Here is a 13,511-nt window from a genome sequence, read left to right on the forward strand (position 1 = left end):
CTGTGTACAGTTTTGGGCACCACAATGTAAGAAGGACAAAACTATTATAGAAAGGAAAGGTCTGGAGGGCAAGGCAAATGAGAGACTAAGGTCCCTTGCTTAGTTCGGTGCATAGCAGAAGAGGCTAAGAGGAAGCCTCATGGCACCCTGCAGCTCCTCACAGGGAGTGGAGGGGCAGCACTGAGCTCTGCACTCTGTGACAGCGACAGGGCCCGAGGGAACAGCATGGAGCTGTGCCAGGGGAGTGGCAGGTGGGGATTAGGGATGGGTGGTGCACCAGAAGGTGGTGGGGCCCTGGAACAGGTTCCCTGGGGAACAGAGAGGCTGGCCACATATAAGCTACTGCAGGTCAGCATGCCGGCCCACGGGAGCCCACCTGAGCAAGAGACTCTGTGCTCTTTGAAGGATGTGACCAATTTTAACAGGAACAAAACGAATTCTGGCTTGACACAGCTGCATACTTAAACATGTGCCATCCCTAAACCAAAGGGAATTCCACTGGTTTCAAATGCATATAACTACCACAGCAGTAGTGCTTCTGTCTCTATCTTGTATGAACATAGCTGAGCATCTCCCACAGCTGTTCAGCCTATGAGATTTCACTTGCTGTCTAGAACTGTGCTGCAGCCTATTCTCTTCCAGATTAAAACAAAAGCTAGTAGAGAAACATGCTTACACTATGACTTGCGGAATCAAACTCTATAATCCAGAGATCGGTTATAAAGCAGGTATGTTTATTCCAGCGTTGCGCAGCACCGGGTGCAAGGGGGATAGCTCCTCCAAACTTGCACACCGACTTGCAAAATCGTGACACAGATATAGGTACATTTAATGCATAGTCAATGATTTCTTGGACTTCTAATACATAGTCAATGATTTCTCGGACTTCTAATACATAGTCAATAGTTCTCGGAATTCTGATACATATTCAATAACTCTCTAGCATACAGACCCCCTCTTGTCTTTAGCATGCAGACCCCCTCTTGTCTTATCAGGGGGAATGCAACTCCTCTTCTGGTATTAAATCCTCCTTGCCTGATGTTGTCTGTGAGGTCTCACTCCTTATCTGCATCCTCCCTGCTCTCCTAGGCCCCTTGTTTCTTTTACTTGTTACTTTTAAGTTTCCTTTACTTATTTCTATAAACTACCTTTAATTATCCCCCTTTTAGCCCCCTTTTATTCAGAATTCTAGCAGAGCACCTGTTTTCCTGCTTCACTGTTCATTATGCGTTGAGTTTGAAGTTTGCAGCAACTCAAGATCTTTTTGCTGGTCTGGTGACAACTGTTAGTAATTTGCCAAATTTTGCAATATCAAAATAAAAACAACATAGACACAACCCCCCACCCCTACTTACGACTTTAAAAATAAGTTTTCATTTCTATGTTGCCAATTAATTCATTTACCTCTTAAATATACGTTCACTGCTTAAGAAACCAGTATGAGGCTTTTCTTACAGAATGTCATCTAGACCAACCAACAACCCATCACCACTGTGCCCACCAAACTATGTCCCTAAGTGCCACGTTTACCCTTGTCTTGAACAGCTCCAGGGAAGGTGACTCCACCATTTCCCTGGACAGCCTGTTCCAATGTACCACCACTCTTATTGAGAAGAATTTCTTCATAATATCCAACCTGAACTTCCCCTGTTGCAACTTAAGGCCATCACCTCTCATCCCACCACTAGTTAACCGGGAGAAGTGGCTGATCTCCACCTCTCTAAAACCACCTTTCAAAGAACTGTGGAACTCAATCTAGCTGGGCCACTACAAACACACAATTTCAATACTGCACTCATCTATGTGGGCTATGCAAACTCTCAGAAAGAATGCCTGTGACAGTGTGAATAATACATCCTAGTATTGGATGCCGATGTGTCAGAAACAGACATGTGGCTCTGAGCTGCTCATTCTAGACTCCTTGGAATAGACTATGTATTAAGAAGTCTCCACAGAAATAAAGTAAGAAGCAATCATTGCTTTTACATAATACTGGAAAACACCCTATTGGAAATTATTGCTTCTAGCTTCAAAGTAAGTGACAAAGGTTCAGAGAAGATAGCACTGGAAAGCCCATGACTTACAATTCTTGGCACAACAAAAGAAGAAAAAAATGGAAATGGGAAAAATAACACTGCTGATTCAAACTGCACTTTAATCACCATACATATACATGAAAATCCACTTTCACAAACCTTATTGTCAGTCCTGACTGTAACTTTCAGCTGCGGAAGCACGCGTTCCACTTCCAGGTTCCACTCTGCTGCATCTGTTGTGGACTGCAAGATTTCTTGTTTTGTGGAGTCTTTCACATCCTGCACGAAACCCACAGATTATATATACAAACTGTAATTGTTATACTCAGCAACAACTGTTAGAAGTCAAGTTACAATGACTCACAGCATTCATCTTCAGAATTACACACATATCCCCTAGAACCACAGATATAACTGAATCTTTAAATGTCATTCTTTGAATTCTTAAATATTAGGAATTAAATGTACTTTCTCATCACATTTAGAATTCAAAAAAATGCAACGTATGTAAAAATGAACTATAATATATCAATCTTGCAGTAATATCCATTTAGAAGCTAGAAATACAGCCTTCTTTTAAAATAAGCCGATGTGTTTCAGTTGGCGTGTTTTTCTCAAGCACAGACTGTGTACGTATTTTTGGACTTCAACAGTGTCATAGTTTTGTGGTGCTGCTGTCAATATTCCACATCATAACATCATGTGCAGTATAGATCATCCATACTCCAGTTCCGTAGAATAGTAGCATCCCAGGTGCTCAGCTCTCGGAGAAGAACTACATATCCCAGAGGACGCCGCGGCCAGAGATAAGTCACGGGAGGAGGACATCTATAATCTCACTCTCAGACTGGAACTCTCTCTCTCTCTCTCGGACTCTCAGGGAGTGAGAAGCATTCCTGCCGTGTCGCCTAGACTTCACAGTAGGCCTCTCGGTTTTCGGGGACTCTCTCTCTCTGTTTTGTTCGATTTATTAGCCTCAATCATTGTATTCCAATATCATATTTAGTAAAATAAGTTTTCCTCCTTAGATTGCTGCCACTGTTTTATTTTCCCTTCCTTTCCGGGGCCCCGGGAGGGGAGGGAGGGGAGGCCCTACGGGGCGGCTGTCCTGTCACGGATACAGGTAAATCTAGGTAATCCGTGACAGGTTATTGGTGGAGAATGCAGGCATAGGTGGGCAAAAGTGGGCAAAAGTGGGCAAAAGTGGGCAAAAGTGGGCAGGAGCTGCTGTTTTTCTGCTTTTTCCTTTTGGCTTTTACAGAGCTACGAGTTTTTTTTTCCTTTAAGGAGCTATCTAAAGTTTACGTTTCTGCGCCTGGGAGCTTGACCTTGAAATTCCAGGCGAACTGTCAACATTCAGGAGTAGCTGTACACTCTGAGCATTGCTATCTTGCTTTCGTAAAGAAAACAAAGAGATTCTCTTGCTCTCTTAGAGCACAGCTAGCTGGCTCTGACTTTCACAGTGTCTTCTAGCCACTACCAGCTATGAATCTACTCTCCATTCCAGCTGCTCTGTTTAAGGGATTCAAAGCAATTATGATCTTCTCAACATATTGGCCATTTGTCCATCCCATGATTTTTTGTTGTGGAATTATGTATATATATAACCTAATAAGGGCACTGATGGAGACACCTGCCTGGTATTTATATGTGATATGGTATAATTTGAATGTTGGCACTTACATCCCAGATGGAATGGTCAATTTTTCAAGCACTTGCTTCCCAGATGGAATAGACAATTTTACAGACACCAAGATTCTCAATCCAATGTACAGGCTGTACTCTCAGATTGTCACACACTTTTCAGTAGCTGAGTTAGTGCTCATACTCCTGGTCATGTTATTAGCATCAATGAATGTAATCCTAATTCGTTCTATACGGAAGTCTCCTCCAAAACCAGAGAATGCTGACTGGCAGGGAATATGGAAAGGTTTAGGAAAAATCTTAGAAGCGTGGGGACCCGCAGTGTCGTGGGATTTCACTCTTGAACACCTGAGGGACCCTGAGAAATTAAGTGAGTACTTGGGTCAGAAATCTAAGGAGGTAAACATTATTTGGGGTTTGGCTTATGCATACCGTGCTCTGTATAATACTATTCTGGAGAGAGAGAGTTTCCGATCTGAGATTCAAGCCAAAAAAGGAAAATCCCAAGTCAACTCTGATCAGTCACAGGAGGCACCAGTAACAATGTCAGTTGCCCCTGTGGAAGGCAAGAAATGGAAACGGGTGTCCACGCGTCTAGAACGAAGAGAAGGGGAAGCAGAGGAGGCAGCAGAAGAACCAGGCCCCTCGTCTGGATCGGCACCGAAAAAGGCAAAAAGAAAAACCAAGAGGCACGAAGAAGAGACTGATGATGAGGAGGAAATTACTTATCGTCGACCTCTGAAGCTGACTGAAATCCAAGGCTCAAGAAAGGAGTTTACACGGCGTCAAAATGAAGGTGTCCTTGCCTGGTTGCTTCGCTGTTGGGACAGTGGGGCCAACAGCTTGTCCCTAGATGGTAACGAAGCTCGCCAACTAGGAAGTATTGCCCAAGACCCAGGTGTCGACAGAGGAATTAGCAGAAGTTCGGATGGAGATGCCACTCTCTGGGAGCGACTGTTAGCAGCCGTGAGAGAAAGGTACCCCTACAAGGATGCTTTGAAGCCTAAAATTATTAGGTGGGATACCATCCAGAAAGGTATCCAGTACCTGAGGGAAATGGCCATGATGGAAATGTTGTACAACCCTGGTCCAAACGAACGTGATCCTGAGAAAGTGAGGACCTGACATGTGGCAGAAACTCACAAGTACAGCACCAGAGAGATACGCACAGTCACTGGTAACAACTTTTGGAAGATACGAGGACCAACAGAGAAGGCCTCAAGTTGTTGAACTGATTATCACACTTCAAAACATCGAACAGCAGCTCCCCCCACTGCGCGCCGCAGTTTCTGCCATCTCACGGGTAGAAGACCGACTAGATGAAATGTGCAAGAAACTGTTTCCATCAACGAATCGTAATGATCCCGTGGTAGTATCAGAAACGACTGACGAAGGTCAATTCCCGTATGAGCCACCAGGTTTAGTGAAGGATCTGATCAAAGTATTCCAGTCCTACTCCTGCCCTGTATCATCAAAAGTCTCAGCTATTAGACGCACACGTTTTCCAGTTTGAGCAAGGAACAACAGTACAATTCCACCACGTGTTTCCATGTGGCGCTACCTACGTGACCGCGGAGAAGACATGAGGAAGTGGCACGACCAGCCTACTTCTGTACTACGAGCACGGGTGAGAGAACTACAAAACATCCCAACCACCAGCACCGTTGCTCCAGTCATCACAGGTAACCAATAGAGGGGCCCTGCCCTCAGTCAGGGGAGGGAGAGGGATAATAGAGTTTATTGGACTGTGTGGATTCGATGGCCTGGCACATCAGAACCACAGGAATATAAGGCACTGGTGGATACCGGTGCACAGTGCACTCTAATGCCCTCCAGTCATGAAGGGACAGAATCAATCCATATTTCTGGAGTGACTGGGGGCTCTCAAGAATTGACTGTATTAGAGGCCGAAATAAGCCTCACTGGTAAAGACTGGCAAAAGCATCCTATTGTGACTGGCCCAGGGGCTCCATGTATACTGGGTATTGATTATCTCAAAAGGGGACATTTCAAGGATCCTAAGGGGTATCGATGGGCCTTTGGAATAGCTGCTGTAGACAACATTAAGCAGCTGTCTGTTTTGCCTGGCCTGTCAAAGGACCCGTCTGTTGTGGGGCTGCTACGAGTAAAAGAGCAGCAAGTACCGATTGCTACAAAGACAGTGCACAGGCAGCAGTACCGCACCAACAGGGATTCCTTGCTCCCCATTCATGATTTGATTCGCCAGCTGGAAAATCAGGGAGTGATCAGTAAAACTCACTCACCTTTTAATAGCCCTATATGGCCAGTGCGTAAAGCCAGTGGAGAATGGAGGCTAACAGTAGACTACCGTGGCCTGAATGAGGTAACACCCCCACTGAGTGCTGCTGTGCCGGACATGTTGGAACTCCAGTATGAGCTGGAGTCAAAAGCAGCCAAATGGTATGCCACCATTGACATTGCTAATGCTTTCTTCTCCATCCCTCTGGCCGCAGAATGTAGGCCACAGTTTGCCTTCACCTGGAGGGGCATTCAGTATACCTGGAACCGTTTGCCCCAGGGGTGGAAACACAGCCCAACCATTTGCCATGGGTTGGTCCAAACTGTATTGGAACAGGGTGGTGCTCCTGAGCACCTGCAGTACATTGATGACATTGTTGTGTGGGGTGATACAGCAGAGGAAGTTTTCACAAAAGGAGAGAAGATTATCCAAATTCTGCTACAAGCTGGTTTTGCTATTAAGCAAAGCAAAGTAAAAGGGCCTGCCCAAGAAATTCAGTTTCTAGGTATAAAGTGGCAGGATGGACGTCGTCACATCCCAACAGATGTGATTGACAAAATCACTGCCATGTCTCCACCAACTAACAAGAAAGAGACACAGTCCTTCCTAGGTGTAGTGGGCTTTTGGAGGATGCACATTCCAAACTACAGCCTCATTGTAAGCCCCCTTTATCATGTAACGCGGAAGAAGAATGAATTTGCATGGGGCCCTGAGCAGCAGCAGGCTTTTGAGCAGATAAAACAAGAGATAGCCCGTGCCGTGGCCTTGGGGCCAGTACGAACGGGACAGGATGTAAAGAACATCCTCTACACTGCTGCTGGAGAGAAAGGTCCCACTTGGAGTTTGTGGCAAAGAGCCTCAGGAGAGACCCGAGGCCGACCCCTGGGATTTTGGAGTCGAGCGTATAAGGGGTCTGAAGAGTGCTACACTCCAACTGAGAAGGAGATCTTAGCCGCATATGAGGGGGTTCGGGCTGCTTCCGAAGTAGTTGGTACTGAAACGCAGCTCCTCCTGGCACCTCGGCTACCAGTGCTGAACTGGATGTTCAAAGGACAGGTTCCCTCCACCCATCATGCTACCGATGTCACCTGGAGCAAGTGGATTACGCTGATTACACAACGAGCGCGGATGGGGAACCTCAATCGTCCAGGAATTTTAGAGGTGATCATGGACTGGCCTGAAGGTAAAAAGTTTGGAACATCACCAACAGAAGAGGTGTCACGTGCTAAAGAAGCCCCACCATACAACGAGCTACCAGAAAATGAAAAGAAATATGCCCTGTTCACTGATGGATCATGTCGTATTGTAGGAAAGCATCGCAAATGGAAGGCTGCTGTGTGGAGCCCCACACGACAGGTTGCGGAGGCCACTGAAGGTAAGGGAGAATCAAGTCAGTTTGCAGAGGTAAAAGCTGTCCAGCTGGCCTTAGATGTTGCTGAACGGGAGAAGTGGCCAATGCTTTATCTTTATACTGACTCATGGATGGTGGCAAATGCCTTATGGGGGTGGTTACAGCAGTGGGAACAGAAGAACTGGCAGCGGAGGGGTAAACCTGTTTGGGCTGCTGAACTTTGGAAAGACATTGCTGCCCGAACAAAACGTATGGTTGTAAAGGTGCGTCACGTGGATGCACACGTGCCCAAGAGTCGGGCTACTGAAGAACAACAAAACAACCATCAGGTAGATAAAGCTGCCAGAATTGAGGTGGCTCAAATCGACTTGGTCTGGCAAAATAAAGGTGAACTATTTCTGGCTCGATGGGCCCATGAGACCTCAGGCCATCAAGGAAGAGATGCAACATATAAGTGGGCCAGAGACCGAGGGGTGGACTTAACTATGGGCGCTATTGCACAGGTTATTCATGACTGTGAAACATGTGCCATAATTAAACAAGCCAAGAGGATGAAACCTCTCTGGGAGGAAGGGCGATGGCAAAAGTACAAATATGGGGAAGCGTGGCAGGTTGATTATATCACCTTGCCACGATCTCGCAGTGGTAAATGCTATGTGCTCACCATGGTGGAGGCAACTACTGGGTGGCTTGAAACATACGCAGTACCCCATGCTACCGCCCGAAACACCATATTGGGTCTTGAGAAACAAGTCCTGTGGCGGCATGGAACCCCAGAAAGAATTGAATCTGATAATGGGACACATTTCAAAAATTCCCTTATAAATACTTGGGCCAAAGATCATGGCATTGAATGGATTTATCATATTCCCTACCATGCACCAGCTTCTGGTAAAATTGAACGATATAATGGGTTGTTGAAAACTATGTTGAAAGCAATGGGTGGTGGAACATTTAAGCACTGGGAAAAGCATCTAGCAGAAGCCACTTGGTTGGTCAATACTAGAGGATCTGTCAATCGTGATGGTCCTAGCCAATCTAGCCCCCTACACACTATAGAAGGAGATAAGGTCCCTGTTGTACATGTAAGGAACATGTTGGGAAAAGCTGTTTGGGTCCTTCCAGCCTCCGGAAAAGGAAAACCTGTTCGTGGAACTGTTTTTGCCCAGGGACCTGGGTGCACTTGGTGGGTAATGCAGAAGGATGGGGATGTTCAATGTGTACCACAAGGGAATTTGATGCTGGGGGAGTGCAGTCAATAATTCTATGTATCTATGTATATATTTGCATGTGTAGTGTGTTTTAGTTATTATAATTATACATTCAATTATGTTACATTTAAATGTACTAGTTAGCTATCATAGTTTTATATACGTGTATATATGTATATATATTAACCATGATGTAATAATGTAGAATAAGGGGTGGAATGTCATAGTTTTGTGGTGCTGCTGTCAATATTCCACATCATAACATCATGTGCAGTATAGATCATCCATACTCCAGTTCCGTAGAATAGTAGCATCCCAGGTGCTCAGCTCTCGGAGAAGAACTACATATCCCAGAGGACGCCGCGGCCAGAGATAAGTCACGGGAGGAGGACATCTATAATCTCACTCTCAGGCTGGAACTCTCTCTCTCTCTCGGACTCTCAGGGAGTGAGAAGCATTCCTGCCGTGTCGCCTAGACTTCACAGTAGGCCTCTCGGTTTTCGGGGACTCTCTCTCTCTGTTTTGTTCGATTTATTAGCCTCAATCATTGTATTCCAATATCATATTTAGTAAAATAAGTTTTCCTCCTTAGATTGCTGCCACTGTTTTATTTTCCCTTCCATTCCGGGGCCCTGGGAGGGGAGGGAGGGGAGGCCCTACGAGGCGGCTGCCCTGTCACGGATACAGGTAAATCTAGGTAATCCGTGACAAACAGAAATACGTTCCTGCTGAAGAAGTAAAAATCTCTAAAGAGAGGAATGACAGGTAGCAACTTACCGAGCTGTATGTTTGTGCCTTTAGAACATTCAGATCAATGAAGTCTTCTTCATTATCTGACTCTTCTTCCTTAAGCAATGTTGCAAAGAGATATCAGTGAATGTTCCTTTCACACAATCTTTCTTCAAAACTTTTCTTCACGGGAGTAAATATGCACTACAATCCAAATTACTGAACAAAACAAGACATGGAAAGTTTTTGATAACAGAGCTTGCATTTACTTCATCCGCTATTTTATCTTCCATGTACTCCATGCTTATGCGATACTGTATTTTTTCCTTAGTCTGCCCTCATCTTTTCCACCAAAGACAAATTTCATCATTCACATTCCTTTTAAAGAAACCATGAATGCTGCTCACCTTAGTGTACAACCTTTCAAGATCTGCATAGTAAAAATCTGTGAGCTTATTCTTGTACCTTATGCAGGCCTTGACTATGTCTGACCACAACACCATCGTTAACAACAACAAAAAGACTAATGATCGGAACTAAGGCACTAAGCAGAGATTTCCTTGAGCTGGCTACAGTTTGTTCACCAAATTCCTCAAGATCTAATGAACCATGCTTTCTCTGTCAGCCTCATCAGTTTTATTCAGAAAAATCTAACTCAGAAGAACAATCAATCCAACTCAACGTTAGCATTTAACTATTGGAAATGTTACTAAACACAATTACAGATAAAACTAATATATCCAGGACATATCAACATAGTCTGCAACAAGACTGGGAAAATGTTTACATATGATTAATCCCTATAGAACTATTAGAGGCTCCAAAAAGTTATTTGCTTGGCATAAACCTAGCTCAGTGGTTTTACTAACAAAGAAACGTAGAAAAGCTAATAGAGCACATCAGAAGTAAAAATAACAGCCTAAGTACCTGAGACCAAATCCAGAAGTTCTTTGAAAGGCACAAGCTGTGCTTTAGTTAACTGTGTCCTCTCCACTTCTCCATGTAAACAGAAAATAAGATACAGAAAAGAGCAGACAGCTGACTGTTCCTGCATTTATAGCTCTTGGCCAACAGCTGACATTTCTGTGGCTTGTCAAATATGTAACACAGAATGCCTCCAATTGTTCTCAGAATTCATCAAGAATTTTTCTGGCTGGACTTTAAAATGCAACCAGACCATTAACACTCACATCCCAGTATTTCCATACGGTACAAAAATTAAGAATAAAAGGATGGAATTTTTCTTGGCTAATAAAAACGTATACGGAAAAAAAGGTATAATACTTAAGAAAACTATGACGAGAAAAGCAATCTCTTCAACTCTTACAGTCTTGACTATCATCATATATAAATTGGGACTACAATCACAGCCCTGTGATAACAATACTGGCACTCTTACTTGCACTTTGATTCCAACTTATATGATCTTTAATTTTTTCCACAAGCACTTGAAAAACATGGACACAAACATGGGGAAGTTGTGGCATTTCTATCTAGTATTTCTAGTCCTTAAGACTGCACAAAATTGTTTTCCCCACATAAAACTTTGAAAGGTCTTGGAGGAGAGGTCCCTGAAGACTGAAGGACAGTCTGCATCCCTCCAATCTTCAAACAGGGCAAGAAGGAGGATCTTGGTAACTACAGGCAAGTCAGCCTCACCTCTGACCCAGTGAAAGTGACCAAACAACTTGTTCTGGATGCTACCTCCAAGCAATTGGAAGAGAAGGTTATGAGGAGCAGTCCACATGGATTCACCAAGGAGAAATCATGCTTGACCAACCCGTTACCCTTCCATGATGTTCCATGACCAGCTGGGTATACAGGGAGTGAGCTGTGGATATTGTATATACCTTCAGCAGGGTGTTTGACACTGTATTCCACAACAACTTTGTAATGAAGCTTAGAAAGTATGGGATAACTGAGTTAACAGTGAGGTAGATTGAGAACTGTCTGACTAATAGAGCTCACGTGGTTGTGTTCAGTGGCACAGAGTTTAGGTGTTAACCACTCTATCTGAAATTTTCCTACAAAGAAGCTGACAATGAAGGAAAAACAAGGGATGCAGGAAAGAAGGGCAACAGAACTGCTGGTACATTCTTAAAGAAAATGAAAAGCAAGTAAAAAAAAACAAACTTCACTGCTGATAAATACTAATATTATACAAAACAGATAGTCAAACAATACTAATATTATACAAAACAGATAGTCAAACTTACTGCAACATCCTCTTCCAGTTTATTAAGTGTTAATTCTGTATCATCTTCTGTTATTTCTTCTTCTTCTAGATCATCTGTTGGGTACACTGGCCTGAAATAAGTTCAAAAACAGTACTGACAAAAATAAATAGGAAATACTTCAGTGAGCTGCTCCCAAGCAAACAAAAGATTTCAGGTTAAGTATGAATAATGTGGAACATGAACAGACAGTGGTTGTCCCACACATTTAAACAAATAAACTTATGGTCAGCCTTGAAAGTCTTTGGTTACCTCAGACTGTCTTAAAAGCGAGGACAAGTAATCAGGCCAAGCAATAAATTGTATTCATTGTATGCTAAGACATCTGGGGATTAAGTTTTCATTCATCTTCTCCTTTGGTCTAACTTCTAAACTTCAAGTGCAAGTCTCCACAAACTCATTTGTAGCCTATTTTGGAATTTGTGTACTAAATATTGGTAGCAATAAGATACTTGAAAAGTAGAAATTACTTTGCCATACAATTTAAAAACACACCAGAGGAAGGGGATGGAATCAAGAGCACTTGTAAACAAATTGCCATACACTTGAAATTGTCTGCCATCTGATCTCTGTGAAGATTTCTTTTGGATTCAATACATAACGTTACAGTACTCTATTTGTAACTGGACCACATGTTGTGTGTACTTCCAGCTGAGGAGCTGGATTAGGTACTGATTGATGGGACCAAAAAAGACAGCTAAAGAAACATTTCAACTCAACTGTTAGATTAACAAGCAGTTATTCACGTGAGAGAGAACAAAAAGAGGCTATCGGTCAAATCTTTATTAATTAATTTAACCTACTGACAGCCCAAACTCACTCTTGCTGGTAAAAGACTAAGCTGCATGAAGTGGTATTAGGAATCACCTTGTTCCATTGCTTCAAGCCTAGCTTCATTCTGCAGCTCATGAAACGTCAAGTTAAACATTTCTGGACAATATCATATTTTGTGTACCTCTCTTTATAACTATTTGTATTTGTTTGTTGAAAAATAATGTGTATATGAGGATTATTCCAAGTGTACTATACCTTCTCCAGCTAAAGCCACTGTATTTCAAGGCTTCTTCGGCTAAACAATCAAGAACATAGCAGGCTTGCTCTCCATAACCCGCCTTTAATTTTGAGGGAGGAAAATCCACAGGCCTTCCCTAAAACAAAAAGATATGCTGTTTACTAATGGCTATCAATCAATTCCATTTCAAGGCAGTAACCAGATTTTTTTTTTTAACTAAAACCCAAGTGTCCATCGTGCCAAAAGATTTTACCAATGCTATTTCACATTCTTCTCCACTGGAGCTCCAGTCAGGCAACAGGAATGGAAAACAAAACAACTCAAGGGACAAACACAGTGCAGAAATCCTAAACGTGGTAAGAAGAAGCGAGCAGAAGAATCAGAAACTGTAAGGGAACTAGATGGTTAAGAATAAAAGTGACATCCTGGCAAGGCAAGATCAGCTACAGAGGAACCTCTAATAACTTCTAATTAACATTGTTCAAAGACGCAGATAGGAAAAGTCTGCCCAGTCCTTGGGAAGATAATCAGACAGGACAGGAAACATGTTATTCCTGATATTTATGAAGGTCATGGCCGTGCCTGAAATGCACTTGAATAAACAGCACGTTCAGCACTTACAAATGATCGCAGTTCCGAGAGTATCTTTGATATTATTGCATTGGGGTCATCATATTCTTGAGGCTGTTCAAAGGGATGCCCTGCTTTAGTGATCAGCCAAGCAGCAAGAGTGCAGAACACGAAGAACTGCTCACCAGGATTAGTGGGCAGGGCAAAATACTGCCTGTTTAAAAAGGGGGGAAATGGTAAGCAATGGTATTTGGAGCTACTGAGGTAATTACAGCATAATTACAGCTAGCACAGGCTAGGCAAACAAACTCTTAAACAGACTTTCCCCACATTTCCCAGCTACCAGATGGGCAAGAGGTTGCTGTACCTACACTCCCGCACAGCTTGGACCAGGAGCTTCAGTTCTTCCACTCACTCCCACATACTGTGCGATCGACACAAACCGCACCTATTTGGGATCAAAC

The 13,511-nt window shown here is 43.3% G+C and overlaps 1 long non-coding RNA gene across 1 annotated transcript; it reads right to left on the bottom strand.

Moving 5' to 3' along the window:
* Positions 1–2,206: 2,206 nt before the first annotated feature.
* On the bottom strand, positions 2,207–13,242 carry LOC140247204 (uncharacterized). The gene is made up of 5 exons (XR_011902616.1): positions 13,099–13,242; positions 12,495–12,613; positions 11,448–11,538; positions 9,280–9,348; positions 2,207–2,315 (listed from the first exon to the last, which is right to left on the bottom strand). It is a non-coding gene; the product is annotated as an uncharacterized lncRNA (long non-coding RNA).
* Positions 13,243–13,511: the final 269 nt, after the last annotated feature.

The sequence above is a fragment of the Excalfactoria chinensis genome, chromosome 1, assembly GCF_039878825.1.
Source record: "Excalfactoria chinensis isolate bCotChi1 chromosome 1, bCotChi1.hap2, whole genome shotgun sequence".
In the NCBI taxonomy this organism is placed as follows: Eukaryota; Metazoa; Chordata; class Aves; order Galliformes; family Phasianidae; genus Excalfactoria; species Excalfactoria chinensis.